The sequence below is a fragment of the Ranitomeya imitator genome, chromosome 5 (genome assembly GCF_032444005.1).
Source record: "Ranitomeya imitator isolate aRanImi1 chromosome 5, aRanImi1.pri, whole genome shotgun sequence".
NCBI classification, from domain to species: Eukaryota; Metazoa; Chordata; class Amphibia; order Anura; family Dendrobatidae; genus Ranitomeya; species Ranitomeya imitator.
This window is the reverse complement of record NC_091286.1, coordinates 552,825,101-552,838,554: the sequence shown is the minus strand read 5'-3', so window position 1 is coordinate 552,838,554 and position 13,454 is coordinate 552,825,101. Positions and strand designations below refer to the sequence as shown.

The 13,454-nt window shown below is 47.8% G+C and overlaps 2 protein-coding genes across 2 annotated transcripts in view; one reads left to right on the top strand and one right to left on the bottom strand.

Moving 5' to 3' along the window:
- PXYLP1 (2-phosphoxylose phosphatase 1) overlaps positions 1-2,995 on the bottom strand; it is a 113,263-nt gene extending 110,268 nt beyond the window's left edge. The window contains exon 1 of the mRNA XM_069727635.1: positions 2,785-2,995. The gene's annotated coding sequence lies outside the window, so the exon portion shown is untranslated. The remainder of the gene's footprint in view (positions 1-2,784) is intronic.
- LOC138638394 (uncharacterized) overlaps positions 2,989-13,454 on the top strand; it is a 69,349-nt gene continuing 58,883 nt past the window's right edge. The window contains exon 1 of the mRNA XM_069727638.1: positions 2,989-3,090. The gene's annotated coding sequence lies outside the window, so the exon portion shown is untranslated. The remainder of the gene's footprint in view (positions 3,091-13,454) is intronic.

Genomic DNA, 13,454 nt, shown 5'->3' with positions numbered 1-13,454 from the left:
TACAAGAAGAGCTCATCTGTGAGTATTAAAGGGACACTGTCACCTGAATTTGGAGGGAACAATCTTCAGCCATAGAGGCGGGGTTTTGGGGTTTTTGATTCACCCTTTCCTTACCCGCTGGCTGCAATATTGGATTGAAGTTCATTCTCTGTCCTCCGTGGTACACGCCTGCACAAGGCAATCTTGCTTTGCACAGGCGTGTACTATGGAGGACAGAGAATGAACTTCAATCCAATATTGCAGCCAGCATGCAGCCAGCGGGTAAGGAAAGGGTGAATCAAAAACCCCAAAACCCCGCCTCCATGGCTGAAGATTGTTCCCTCCAAATTCAGGTGACAGTGTCCCTTTAAGACCCCCGCAGCACTGCTCTGCATGCCAGGATCTGATGGGGGGAGTGGTCAAAAATGCAGAAGTCGCTTTTTCCCTATATCACAGGAAAAGGTCACACAAGATTAACTATTTGATTTCGTAATGTAAATATCACAAACAGCCACGTCACCTGATGCCCGGAGCTTTCTGGTGAGGATTACTGCGAGGCTTCTGCTCCAAATCCACATGAAAGAAACTGAGCACTGAGAGAAGATCCTCGCTTTCAATAGGAAAATATTACAATCCTGAATGCGGTGCTATTTTGCTATTTTTTTCTCAGGTGGAAAAAGTCGTTTTTAAAGGTGGATTTCGCAAAATGACAATTCCAAGTAAACAAAGTGAATTGGGCGTTTTTATCCTCCTTCAATCGATCAAACAGTCCACTTTGGAGAGGTTTTCTGTGGGCAGAATCAGCCTCAGGCCAGTCTCACACGTCCAGATAATTCCGTGTGCCGACTGGGTACCACACGGAGCGTGCAGGAGACAGCGATAGAGATAAGCGCTGTCCCCCCACATGGTGCTGAAGCCGCCATTGATATCTTCTCTCCAGCAGCGTTCGCTGGAAAGAAGATATGAAAAATCCTTTTTTTTTTGTCCTCGTGTTTAAAATAAAGATCCCTGTCCCCACCCCCCTCCCGCCCCCTGTGCACCCCCCGCTGTTACTAAAATACTCACCCGGCTCCCTCGCAGCGTCCTCTCCTGGCCGCACCTTCTCCTGTATGAGCGGTCACGTGGTGCCGCTTACTACAGTAATAAATATGCGGCTCCACCCCTATGGGAGGTGGAGCCGCATATTCATGACTGTAATCGGCGGCCCCACGTGACCGCTCATACAGGAGAAGGTGCGGCCAGGAGAGGACGCTGCGAGGGAGCCGGGTGAGTATTTTAGTAACAGCGGGAGGGGGTGGGGACAGGGATCTTTATTTTAAACACGAGGACAAAAAAAAAAGGATTTTTCATATCCTGTCTCCTGCATGACACACGGACTGCACACGGACAGCGTCCGTGTTCTACACGGACCCATTGACTTTAATGGGTCCGGGTAATCCGTGCGCTCCCATGAACACTGACATGTCTCCGTGTTTTGCACACGGACACACGGTCCGTGAAAACACGCTGACATGTGCAGAGTCACATTGCTTTCAATGTGTCTACGTAAGTCAGTGTCTCCGGTACGTGAGGAAACTGTCACCTGACGTACCGGAGCCACTGACGTGTGAAACCGGCCTCAGTGTGCGCTCACGGTGAGTTTTTTTAAGAGAGTTTTAGGAGCAGAAAGTCTTCAAATTATATAAAAAAAAAAAAGTCATAATAAATTGGAGTTTCTGCTCGTTTCCATCCCAAAAAACTCCAGGCCGGATGCACTGAAGCTTTCTGGACAGAATTCTGGAGTAAACAGTTTGTACAGTCGTCATAGTAACTCGCCCCCCAACTCTCACATTACATGTCATTTCCACACGCCGTGCGCAGGTTTTCCCCACTTTAAGGAATAGAATTTTATCAAAGAGAATTTGAAAAGTTTTCTAATGCGGATCGTGGAGCAGAATCTTTCACAGCACGGAAAATGGGTTTTGGATTTTTTTTTTCTAGTGTTGATTCTTAAAGGGAATCTTTCAGCAGGTTTTTGCAATGTAATCTGGGGACAGCATGAGGTAGGGGGTAAAACACAGATTTCAGCAATGTGTCACTTATCAGGCTATGTGCTGCTGTTTAATTACAAAGAAGGTTTCATCAACAGGACATTATCATTGTCAGACTCCGCCCCTGCTGTGATCAGCAGCTCACTGGCAATAGACTATGTACCTAGAGAGCCTGGAGTGGGCGGGGCTCGCTGTGGTGTGGGCAGGGCTAGCTTCCTCAGCTCTGCTGCATGCTACATCTATAAGCTCTGATTGTGTCAGAACGGCGGCACCCAGTAATGTAAGTGACACATCGCTGGAATCAGGGTCCCTTTCCTTGCAGATGAGGGAGCAAAAACCTGCTGACAGATTCCCTTTAAGCTACAAAAATCCATGTGTGAAAAAAGTGCGGACATTCTCACGTCATTTCATAAGGGGGGTCTGCGAAAAAGAAAAAACAAAACGCTCCAAATTTAGCTTCAGAATCAACTGGAGCAGAAATCAAAAAAAGTCCACGCACAAAAACTGCAAAAACCAGCAAACCTTTCTAAAGGTTTTTGTCGGTGTCTTTGGCAGGAAACACTCCCGTCCCAATAGCTGTTACCCCGGTGTCCGGCCCCCATGTCCTGCAGATGGGGGAGTCAGGACCCCGGAATAGGGCGGCCTCCACCACAGGAGGGTCACATCAGACCACCCCGGGGGTCCCCGAGCCCTCCTGGGGGCAGGAGCCAGCGACCTGGAGGTGACGGACCCTGCTGAGGGGAGGAGGGGGCGGCAGCACGAGCACAGCGCCTACCTGGCAGCCTGGTCACGGAGCCGGAGGGTCGCACAGACGAGCCGGAGGGCGCACAGCACCGAGCGCAGGCGGCAGGGGCGGGGGCAGAGCGATGAATGAGAGAACGTGGAGGGAGGAAGAGGCGGAGACAGCGGAGGACCGGAGCGGGGCCACAATGGAGGCACCGGGGGCGGCACACGGCCGGCGCTGTACATGGAGGGCTGTGACTGGCGGCGCCGCCCACGTCTCACCTTGGCGGACTCTTGTCGCTGCTTAGCAACCGTTGCTATGTAAACGTCACTTGTCTGCCACTTTACGTGTCCTCAGGTGGGTAAGAAGGGAGCTCCGCCGCCATCTTATTCTTGGGCAGATGGGTTTCCAGGTGGCCGGTACACGGCTGAAACTTTCATGGCCACTCGTGAGCAGTAATGCAGGCGTGACGTGGACACAGAGCTGACAATCCGAGCAAAGAGCTGGCTGGTTGCTATAGGCAACGGAACCGCAGTGATCACACAAGTTAGAATACAGCAGAATACTGCAGGGACAGGGGTAACTACAACCGCAGCGGGCCCTGGAGCCTAGGGGGCCGAAAACTGCCCCATAGAAAAGGACTATTGCTATTAAAGATTTAAAATATTTGGGGGCCCTGTTGGAGCTTTCACGTGGGGGCCTATGAGTTTCAGGTTACGCCACTGTGCGGGGGCATGTAGACAAGGGGCATGTACTATACGGTAGAAACATTGTATAGGGATATAGAATAATATGGGGGCATCTAGTATAGGAATATGTAGTACTAGATTGTGGCCCGATTCTAACACATCGGGTATTCTAGAATATGCATGTCCCCGTAGTATATGGACAATGATGATTCCAGAATTCGCGGCACACTGTGCCCGTCGCTGATTGGTCGAGGCAACCTTTATGACATCATCGTCACCATGGCAACCATTATGACATCTACGTCGATACTGTGCCCGTCGCTGAATCAGAAACGTGAGATGTCTACGTCCTTTATGACATCATCGTCGCTGTGCCCATTGCTGATTGGTCGAGGCCTAGCGGCCTCGACCAATCAGAGACGCGGGATGTCTACATCCTTTATGACATCATCGTCGCTGTGCCCGTTGCTGATTGGTCGAGGCCTGGCGGCCTCGACCAATCAGAGACGCGGGATTTCTACGTCGATGCTGTGCCGCTCTCTGATTGGTCGAGGCCTGGCGGCCTCGACCAATCAGAGAGCCGGGATTTCCAGGACAGACAGACAGACAGAAAGACAGACAGACAGACGGAAAAACCCTTAGACAATTATATATATAGATAGGGATATAGAATAGCATAGGACCATAATGTAGAATAGTATAAAGACTTATAGTAAAGGGATATAGAATAATATAGAGATATAGAAAATAGTATAGGAACATAATGTATAGAGATATAGAATAGTATAAAGACTTATAGTATAGGGCAGTCGTGTAGCTACCAGGGGGGGCAGAGGGTGTGGGTGCCCCGGACCCGGTGCTGTGAGGGGGCCCACCCGAAGCTACGCTACCGTAACGATCGGGTACGCAGCGCGCCGATACAGTTACATTCTGCGGCAGAGCAGGGAGAATCGATCTCCCTGCTCTGGCGCCCAGCCGCTATTGGACCCCTGAGCAGGGGGGGGGGGGGCCCGGTGCCAGCAGTGGGCTCCCGCCGTCACCGGAAGATCAGCTGTACCGGCATTTAGCCAATACAGCTGATCGCATTGATAGGAGAAGGAGCGTTTCGCTCCTTATCCCATCATCCCCATGTCGGCGTCTGACGTCACCAACACTGACAGCGGGCGCAATGACATCACTGCCCGGCACCCGTTGTCAGGAGATCAGCGGGTGCAGTGCAGGAAGAAGAGAGGTGAGTTTTTATTTTTTTATGGGTGCTGCTGCCATATTACAGGGTCTGCCTATGGGGTGGCTGCCTTATTACAGGGTCTGACTATGGGGGTGCTGCCTTATTACAGGGTCTGACTATGGGGGTGCTGCCTTATTACAGGGTCTGACTATAGGGTGGCTGCCTTATTACAGGGTCTGACTGGGGGGGGCTGCCTTATTACAGGGTCTGACTATGGGGGTACTGCCTTATTACAGGGTCTGACTATGGGGGGGGGCTGCCTTATTACAGGGTCTGACTATGGGGGGGGCTGCCTTATTACAGGGTCTGACTATGGGGGTACTGCCTTATTACAGGGTCTGACTATGGGGGGGGCTGCCTTATTACAGGGTCTGACTGGGGGGGGCTGCCTTATTACAGGGTCTGACTATGGGGGTACTGCCTTATTACAGGGTCTGACTATGGGGGGGGCTGCCTTATTACAGGGTCTGACTATGGGGGGGGCTGCCTTATTACAGGGTCTGACTGGGGGGGGCTGCCTTATTACAGGGTCTGACTATGGGGGTACTGCCTTATTACAGGGTCTGACTATGGGGGGGGGCTGCCTTATTACAGGGTCTGACTATGGGGATCTGCCACCTTTTTACAGGGTCTGCCTATAGGGATCTGCTGCCTTATTACAGGGTCTGCCTATGGGGGTGCTGCCTTATTACTGGGTCTGACTTTGGGGGCTGCCTCATTACAGGGTCTGACTATGGGGGGGCTGCCTCATTACAGGGTCTGACTATGGGGGTGCTGCCTTATTACAGGGTCTGACTGTGGGGGCTGCCTTACTACAGGGTCTGACTATAGGGGTGCTGCCTCATTACACGGTCTACCTATAGGGGTGCTGCCTTATTACAGGGTCTCACTGTGGGGGCTGCCTTATTACAGGGTCTGACTGTGGGGGCTGCCTTATTACAGGGTCTGACTGTGGGGGCTGCCTTATTACAGGGTCTGACTATGGGGATCTGCCATCTTTTTACAGGGTCTGCCTATGGGGGTGCTGCCTTATTACTGGGTCTGACTTTGGGGGCTGCCTCATTACAGGGTCTGACTATGGGGGTGCTGCCTTATTACAGGGTCTGACTGTGGGGTCTGCCTTACTACAGGGTCTGACTATAGGGGTGCTGCCTCATTACACGGTCTACCTATAGGGGTGCTGCCTTATTACAGGGGCTGACTATGGGGGCTGCCTTATTACAGGGTCTGACTATAGGGGTGCTGCCTCATTACACGGTCTGCCTATAGGGGTGCTGCCTTATTACAGGGCCTGTCTATGGGGGCTGCCTTATTACAGGGTCTTTCTATGGGGGGGGCTGCCTTATTACAGGGTCTGACTATGGGGGCTGCCTTATTACAGGGTCTGACTGTGGGGGCTGCCTTATTACAGGGTCTCACTGTGGGGGCTGCCTTATTACAGGGTCTGACTGTGGGGGCTGCCTTATTACAGGGTCTGACTATAGGGGAGCTGCCTCATTTCATGGTCTGACTAGGGGTGCTGCCTCATTACAGGGTCTGACTATAGGGGTGCTGCCTCATTACAGGGTCTGACTATGGGGGTGCTGCCTTGTTACAGGGTCTGACTATGGGGGCTGCCTTATTCTATAGAGTCGGCCTATGGGGAGTGCATTACACTATTACAGGTTCACTCCAGCAATGTTCGTGACTTACGGGTGTCGGGTCTGCAAAAAATTCCAAATAATCTTCGCAAATCAGATCGACAGGGAGAACTTCTCAGATTAGAGGCACGCTGGATATACCAGCTGGGGTCAGTATCACCAGGAGGCCTCAATGAGGACCTCCTATATACAGGTTTCCTATTGCCGTAGAGCCTAAAATTCAAAATCAGATTAAAAATAGTATTCAAGTTTATGGGGGTTAACTGTAATATAATTGAGAGAGCATGGTGGAACATTGTTAGGTCTATTGAACAGACCAGGAAGTCTAAGATTGCGAGGCCCTAATATGGGTCTAGGACCTCATGACTATCCCATCATTACAATCATATGCGGCACATTATGGTAAATTATGCTCGGCGATAGGAGAGGCTATTACTTATTTTACTGAGTGCAGCATTGACTCTTCTTGGTAGTCCGTGTCTGGGATTTTTCCTGGGCTATACAGCTACACCAGCATTGGTTGCTATTTTTCCAACTTGGAGAAATCTGGCTCGGTGGGCATTATGGTAGGCCCTGGAGGGATCGGTCAAATCTTCTAACTATGGGGCGCCGGCAGTTCTGGTATGGTGGATGTGCCATTGGGCAAATCAATGTAGTACTAGTTCACATGGGGTAGAAGGTGTGCGATTTTTTTTGTTATAGAGATTCACATAGATTAGATCAGGTTGCAAAATCATAGTGTGGATTAAGTGGTAGCCCCGCCTGTACAGTGGGGATAGGCGGATTGGCATGGCGCATGTATTTGTGGTGTTTTTTATTAGAGCAGGCGTCTTCTTGTTTAACTGGCCGCTTTCGATGGTATCTATGACGCTGGGCCAGTGTAGCACAGTGCAAGCGCGGTTACCAAGCAGCACGATCTTACAACGCAGGCGTGGAGTGTCTATGCGTGCTGGAAAGGCTAGGTATCTAGGACGCCATCGTATGCAGAATAGAGCATGCGCAGTCACTAAGGGGCGGGCGCCTCTCTCACAGAATCAGAGGCAAACCTACTGCGCAGGCGCATTCGATCATCTACATCCGGCAGTGAGGTTCCTGGCTGAAGGGCGGGCACCATAACTTATAGCAATGGTGTATGTCGGACAAGCACAGGACCGTAAGATGCCTGTAATAGGTAGGGAACCACCTGAGCCCAGCTGTGACAGGATCGTGATTGTAACTAACTTGGCATACCTGACCCTGACTGACAGTTCCATAGGCCAATGGCAGCCGGACACAGGTGCCGGTTATCATTGGTTGGTAATACAAGTGCACTTGTATACTATATATAGCAGACGTGACCATCAGTTTACACTTCCCCTGACGAAGCTACAGGAGTAGCGATACACGTCGGGAGCTAGCGGGCTACATCCTCTCCAGTGAGTATAACAAGATTATGGCATTAGACTTTTGGGCAATGCAGCACAGGTGATGACACTCTTGTCTATACATCAATTTACTCATTGTGCTCTATGTGACACTATTTCTACTCTTGCTCACTACTGTTATTATACACAATATATACTGCACAGTGGGCTGACTAGCTTTAATAGTGACTCATGTTGTATAAGCATTGCATGTTCTGAGCTTTAACTTGGCCTACGTTATATTATATATAACTCACTGGATGACTTTTAAGGGTGATTGTACCTTAAGTAGCCCGTGTTTTATTCATATCCGGATATTTAATGGATATTGAATAGGTGTATGTATGTATTTTATGTTTTTTAAATGTTTTTATGTTCACTAGCACTTTTACTTGGTCTCAATAAAGCTTTGCTATATTGGTATTATGGCTACGTGTGCACCTTTACTGCGTTTCTTTTCTTTCCTTCTTGTTTGCATGTCATTACTAGCGCAGTGGTAGCTCCTGGCAGATATTTCTTATCATATAAGTGGTGCCCGCTCGACTTTCAACTTTTCTCTTCTCGGTATTCACTCATCTTGTTCGGCACTTGATGTACCTATCAGTATTGTAATATACAAGGTAATCAGTGGGAATGGTGTAATTATGCTCAATAATGAGACAAGTGTAAGTGTTGTCATTGGTAAAAGAGTGAGTGTATGATACATCTAGGTAATTGTCTTAGTGACTGTTTAGCTATAAATGCCTTTTAAGTATACATTAGCCAGACACAAATCTTATCCTTACGGTGCGAAAACTGCATTGGAAACACTACAGGAGTTTACATGTTATCTGTCCAGTAGTCATTTTCTGTTTGCACAGTATGGATGACCGTGTAGTGCTGTATGGAGACAGATCATTTTCCACTTTTCAACTAATTCTGTTTCCAGTGATTTTATTAATTGATATTTTTTTGTAAGAATTACTAATAATAATTTTATTTATATAGCGGCAGCATATTCCGCAGCGCTTTACATTATAGAGGGGACTTGAACAGAACAATAGACATTACAGCATAACAATAAACAGATCAAAACAGATACCAAGAGGAGTGAGGGCCCTGCTCGCAAGCTTACAAACTATGAGGAAAAGGGGAGGCACGAGAGGTGGATGATAACAATTGCTTTCGTTGTTCGGACCAGCCATAGTGTAGGGATCGGGTGTTCATGTAAAGCTGCATGAACCAGTTATCAGCCAGAATATGTAGCAGTACAGACACAGAGGGCTATTAACTGCATAAAGTGTATGAGAACATAATGCGAGGAACCTGATTATGGTTGAAGTTTTTTGATTGGGCCACACAGGGATAGTTAGGTTAATGCATTGAGGCGGTAAGTCAGTCTTATCAAATGCGTTTTAAGGGCACGCTTAAAGCTGTGGGGATTAATCGTATTAACTTAGGTAGTGCATTCCAAAGATTCGGCGCAGCACGTGTAAAGTCTTGGAGACGGGAGTGGGAGGTTCTGATTATTGAGGATGCTAACCTGAGGTCATTAGCATGGGTAGGGTGGTAGACAGAGACCAGGGAGGAGATGTACGGTGGTGCTGAGTCATGGAAAGTTTTGTGGATGAGGGTAATAGTTTTGTACTGGATTCTGGAGTGGATGGGTAACCAGGGTAATGACTGGCACAAGGTAGAGGCATCAGTATAATAGTTGGTGAGGAATATGATCCTGGCTGGAGCAGTCAGGACAGATTGGAGCAGGGAGAGTTTGGTGAGAGGGAGGCCGATTAGTAGAGAGTTACAATAGTCCAGACGAGAATGAATAAGTGAAATAGTAAGTTTTTGCATAGTCGAAAGTAAGAAAAGGGCAAATTCTAGAAATGTTTTTGAGGTGCAGATAAGAAGAGCGAGTCAGTGAACGGATGTGGGGGTGAATGAAAGCTCGGAATCAAGTATGACCCAAAGGCAGTGGGCATATTGCTGGGGAGTAATGGTGGAACCGCACGCTGAGATGGCAATGATAGGTTAGTAGAGGGAGAAAACACGAGGAGTTCAGTTTTTGACAGGTTCAGTTTCATATAGAGGGAGGACATGATGTTGGGGACAGCGGTAAGACAATTACTGGTGTTTTGTAGAAAGGCAGGCATGATATCAGGAGAAGTGCATAATTGGGTGTCATCAGCATAGAGATGGTACTGGAAACCAAATCTACTGATTGTCCAATAGGAGCAGTATACAAAGAGCAGAGGAGGGGGCCTAGGACTGATCCTTGAGGAACCCCAACAGTAAGGGGAAGGTGAAAGGAGGAGGAACCAGCAAAAGATACTGTGAAGGAGCGGTCAGAGAGATAGGAGGAGAACAAGAGAGAACGGTGTCCTTGAGGCCGATGGAGTGTAACATAGGAGGAGCTGATGATCCACAGTGTCGAATGCTGCAGAGAGATCCAAGATAATTAGCATGAAGTAGTGACCATTAGATTTAGCTGTTAGTAGATCATTAGAGACTTTAGTGAGGGCAGTTTCAGTAGAGTGTAAAGAGCGGAAACCAGATTGAAGAGGGTCGAGAAGAGAGTTATCTGAGAGATATCGGATAAGACAGGAGTGGACCAGGCGTTAGAGGAGTTTGGAGATGAAGGGGAGATTAGAGACAAGTCTATAGTTAGCGGCACAGTTTTGGTTGAGGAATGGTTTTTAAGTAATGGATGTATGATGGCATGCTTAAATGAGGAGGGAAAGATACCGGAAGAGAGAGAGAGGTTGAATATTTTTGTTAGGTGAGAGGTGACAGCAGGGAAAAGGGACTGGAAGAGATGTGATGGAATGGGGTCACTGGTGCAAGTGGTCGGGTGAGAAGATGCAAGGAGCCTGATTACTTCTTCTGTGACTGGTTCAAAATCAGAGAGTGAGCTAGATGCAGTGGAGGAGGGAGGACAGTGCATGGTATGATGGGATTGGGAGATAATTTCCTGTCGGATGTGTTGAATTTTTTTCTTTAAAGTAATTGGCCAGATCGTCACCGTGGAGATCCATGGTTGGGGAGTGCACTCTTAGGTTGAGTAGGTAATTAAGAGTGTCAAAGAGATGTTTAGAATTATTGGATAGTGAGGTGATGAGGGTGTTGAAATAGGTTTGTTTGGAGAGGTGAAGGGCAGAGTTGTATATTTTAAAAATAAACTTATAATGAATGAAATCTTCGGGTAGATTAGATTTTCTCCACAGACGTTTGGCACACCTGGAGCACCGCTGCAAGAAACGTGTTTGCAGCATGTGCCACGGTTGTCGCCGTCTGTGCCCAGTTGTTCTATGTATAGAAGGTGAAATTTCGTCCACGGCACTTTGGAGGGTTTCATTGTAACGCTTCAGTGCAGAATAAGGACATGAGATGGAGGAGATAGGGGCCCAGAGTGCTTCATAAGTTCCTGGGTGTCAATGGCCTGTATGTTTCTATAAGTGTGGAAAGTGGGGGTGAACTGAGCGGGATGGCAGTTCTTGATAGAGAATGAAAGAAGGTTGTGGTCACAGAGCGCGAGAGGGGAGTTTGCGAAATCGTCCACTGAGCAAATCCGGGAGAAGACCAAGTCGAGGGAGTTTCCGTCTTCATGCGTTGGAGAGTTAGTATGCTGCGAGAGGCTAAAAGAGGAGGTTAGAGATAAAAGGAGAGAGGGGAAAAGCAATGGGGATGTTGAAATCACCCTTGATGAGGGTGGAGATGTCACAGGAGAGAAAGTGTGGAAGACAGGTGGCAAAGTGATCCAGGAACTGATGAGAGTGGTCGGGAGGACGATACACCACCGCCACTCGCATGGAGAAGGGGATATAGAGTCTGACAACATGGACCTCAAAAGAAGGGAAGACAAGTGAAGGTACTTGGGGGATAACTTGGAAGTTACTATAATAAAATACCGTAGTTATCAAAACTAATCATAGAGAAATTTATTTTTGCTGTAATGGAAATCAGAACTACACTTACTTAGTTCCTCATATGTTGAGTAAATGCAAAATGTACACATCAGCCTACATAGAAACAGCTGCAGTGTAAAGCATAAAGGATTGATTGATTGAGTGAGAGTCAGTCTGAGCTGAATTTCAGACAAACAGCTCAGCTGAAATCACATACTATTGCCAGTTGCTTGGGCTGGTTTTAGGGCTCGTACTCAGCATAAATAAAATGGCTCCGATGTTGTTCCTGAAAAGTAGGACCAATGTCAGGCGAGTACAATGCAAATTCTCACCTACCATCCGTATGACGTGTATGCAATCTGTATACAATGGGTTTTTAACATCAGCTTTTACCGTATTTCTCTGTCATTTAAAGCTAGTTTTCCAGGACGTCCCTCCTGACAGCACCATGGAGGTTGCCCTTCCATCATTATAGGGACAGGAAACACGAGAGGTTAAAATGACCCCATACTCCAGTGATTTTTCAAGTACCACACCAGGATGAATGCAATCTTATTTATTGAGATTCTGTGCAAGGATATTTTACAAATACAAATCTTAGGGAGGGAATTACCAGTGCTGTCAGGAGGGACTCCTGGAAACAATATTACCAGTAGGTCTAATCCTGGTTTCCTAACTAATAAAACAATCTCACATACAAATATATATATAGACTAGATGGTGGCCCGATTCTAACGCATCGGGTATTCTAGAATATGCATGTCCACGTAGTATATTGCACAGCCCACGTAGTATATTGCCCAGCCACGTAGTATATTGCCCAGCCACGTAGTATATTGCCCAGTGACGTAGTATATTGCCCAGTGACGTAGTATCTTGCCCAGTGACGTAATATATTGGCCAGCCACTTAGTATATTGCCCAGTGACGTAGTATATTGCCCAGTTACGTAGTATATTGCGCAGCCACGTAGTATATTGCCCAGGCACATAGTATATTGCCCAGTTACGTAGTATATTGCCGAGCTATGTAGTATATTGCACAGCCCACATAGTATATTGCCCAGTGACGTAATATATTGGGCAACCACGTAGTATATTGCCTAGTGACGTAGTATATTGCACAGCCACGTAGTATATTGCCCAGTTACATAGTATATTGCCTAGTGACATAGTATATTGCGCAGCCACGTAGTATATTGCCCAGCCACATAGTATATTGCCCAGTTACGTAGTACATTGCACAGCCACGTAGTATATTGCCCAGTGATGTAGTATATTGCCCAGTGACGTAGTATACAGCACAGAGCCACGTAGTATATTGCCCAGTGATGTAGTATATTGCCCAGCCATGTAGTATATTGCACAGCAAAGTAGTATACAGCACAGAGCCACGTAGTATATTGGCCAGTCACGTAGTATATTGCCCAGCTACGTAGTATATTGCCCAACCAGGTTTGTCACAGGTGAAAAAATAAACATATACTCACCTTTCCGAGGGAGCCCTTGTAGTCCACGGCAGGTTCCGGTCCCAGGGTTGATATTAGCGCAGGACCTGTGATGACGTCGCGGTCACATGACCGTAACGTCATGACAGGTCTTTGTAGCGCAGGGCCTGTGATGACGTCGCGGTCACATGACCGTGACGTCATGGCAGGTCCTTGTCACGCAGGGCCTGTGATGATGTCGCGGTCACATGACCGTGACGTCATGGCAGGTCCTTCTGCCACCGGAACCTGCAACGGAAGATGGCGGCCGGCGCGAGCTGCAACGGAGGGTGAATATAGCAGGTTTTTTTTTTATTATTATTTTTAACATTACATTTTTTACTATTGATGCCGCATAGGCAGCGTCAATAGTAAAAAGTTGGGGACACACAGGG